This window comes from Etheostoma spectabile, chromosome 21, assembly GCF_008692095.1.
Source record: "Etheostoma spectabile isolate EspeVRDwgs_2016 chromosome 21, UIUC_Espe_1.0, whole genome shotgun sequence".
NCBI lineage: Eukaryota > Metazoa > Chordata > Actinopteri > Perciformes > Percidae > Etheostoma > Etheostoma spectabile.
This window is the reverse complement of record NC_045753.1, coordinates 8,307,939-8,310,246: the sequence shown is the minus strand read 5'-3', so window position 1 is coordinate 8,310,246 and position 2,308 is coordinate 8,307,939.

The window sequence follows — 2,308 nt, the reverse complement described above, 5'->3', positions numbered from 1 at the left end:
TTTTCTCAACATGAACGTAACAAACCCTTGACCATTACACCACACTACCTTACTGTGTTGGCGGATTTTATCATGGTATGACTTTTCATGTTGGACACGTGTCAACAGTATTTTAATCTTTCTCACTTACAGTTTACGCATGTATACCTGCCTGTGGTAGCTCATTAGCTGGTAACCTTGTAGTTGCTGATCATATTTTTCATTCTTGACCTGTAAAATAAGGCTAATACATGTATGCAGTAAACTGCAACTAATTTTAACAGCTACTTTTCTTTTTTTAAACATGTATACAGATAGCATCTGAATATAATTGTTGATTATAGTAAATAATTGAAGTTTCCTGTCAGGTCACAATTTGATGGGAAAATAGACCTTGAAAAACTTAATATAATTACACAAGCCCAAGAACTAATGACACGGAAAACCAGTTAATTTAAAGCATTTATTGTAGAAAGACAATCTTTATATAGCAAATAAGTATTCAACAACTCTCTTTGGCCTCTGTCTCCCTGCTGGTCGTGGCTTTGCCGTCCTTGGTGACCGCCTCCGTTCGTCCCTGTTAAAGACAGTTAACACAACATAAAGATGTTAACTACGTTATGAATGCTATAACACTACCGTTATTACACGGGAGTGCTCATACATGTCAGCCTTCGTTGAACGGGGTAGTGAAGTAACACGGTGCAGTGATATTCCGTCTACAGATACAACCAGTGTAAACACCAACTTTCTAAACTCGCTATTGCAACGTTACGCATTTCGATAACGGATATAAAGAGATGAACTTGCCACATTAAACTTTACCAAGACGGCAACCTAGCTAGCTAACAGCGAATGTAACTGACAGGGTCAGTAGTCGTCAGTCGGGGTGATCTACCTAATTATTATAGCAATTGTACAAGCTTTAAAGCGGTAAGCTGACATAATGTAAAACATTAACGGTGATAACAATGATCGGCACACACAAGATACTTACATTAAATTATAACTTCACGTCAGCGATGCCGCTCGAACTCCCGCTTATATCAGCTGTTTTTTTTTAAACGAGCAGTCAAAGGCTCGCGCATAGGATTGGGGGTGATTTGGGACCGCGAAGGATACACATATGCATCCTTCTCCGCAATGGGAAATTTTCTGAATGAAGGACTCCGTCCTCGGAGGAATTCGGAGGATGCTCGAAATGGAACGGTCCTTCGACAGACGTTAGGAGTAGAGGCTCCTATGGCTTTGGAGGATTCTTCCGTGACATTAAGAAATGGCTGCTGATTCATTTCTACATCCCAACAGCATAATTAACAGCACAGTTAACACTCCACAACCATTTCATCCAGTGTTTTGAAATGCAGCAAAAAAATTAAGTGAAGCCAGCCCGCAATGACGTGGCAATTGATAGCCTGTCCATGTACCATGTTCTCCAAATGCTAAGGAGGACTCTGACCTGCTCCTGAAGGATCCTTCATTGGAAGGACGAGTCCTACCAAGGAAGGATCCTTGACATTGAGAAACACCCCCTGTCTCATTGATGTTCCTCACACAAAGCTAAGAGCTAGGTAATTGCATACAGTCCTGTAAAATGAGGAAAGAGGGACCTCCATAACTTCAAAGAGAGGCAGGAGAGCGGGACAAAGAGAGTAGACACTAGTAGATGAGGAGGTGAAACATGGTAAATGTATTCATTCAGTCTATCTCATGTTGCTTACAATGCCTCCTTGAGTCCTCCACTTGCCTCACTTCCACACGTCTTGGTCCCTGCCACCGAGGAGACACGGGAGTGACGCGAGGAAATCCCGGCAGGAGAGAGGAAACGAGTAAATGTGTTTCAGAGGGATGAGACGTCCATTCCTCTGAAGCGTCACATGAATTTGTCAACTCCTTCAGCTGCATGGCTTCCGGGAAGACTGCTCTCATGTTGCCTCGCCTTTAGCTCCTCGAGGAGCCCTCCTCGATGCTCGCTCCTCGGTCCTTCGGCAGACATAAGAGCTTTGAGACTCACGGAGAAGGGATAGGACAACTTCCAGTTCAGCCGAGGACCGAAGAGTCAAGGAGCTATCAAATAAGGGCCATTGGATGTACCCATAGTCTGGGTCGGACCAGTCCACACAGCAATTTGGGATGGGAGAAAAGCGTGCACTGGTTTATTGGCATTTCTTTAAGCCAATCACAATCGTCTTGGGTGGCGCTAAGCCCCGGACGGAGCAACGGCGCCGCTGCAAAATAACCTCGGAAGGAACTTTTTGGTGGAACGTGTACGTTTAAAGGTTGTTTTAGTGGTGCAACAGAAAACTCAGATTGGACAGATAGTCCAGCT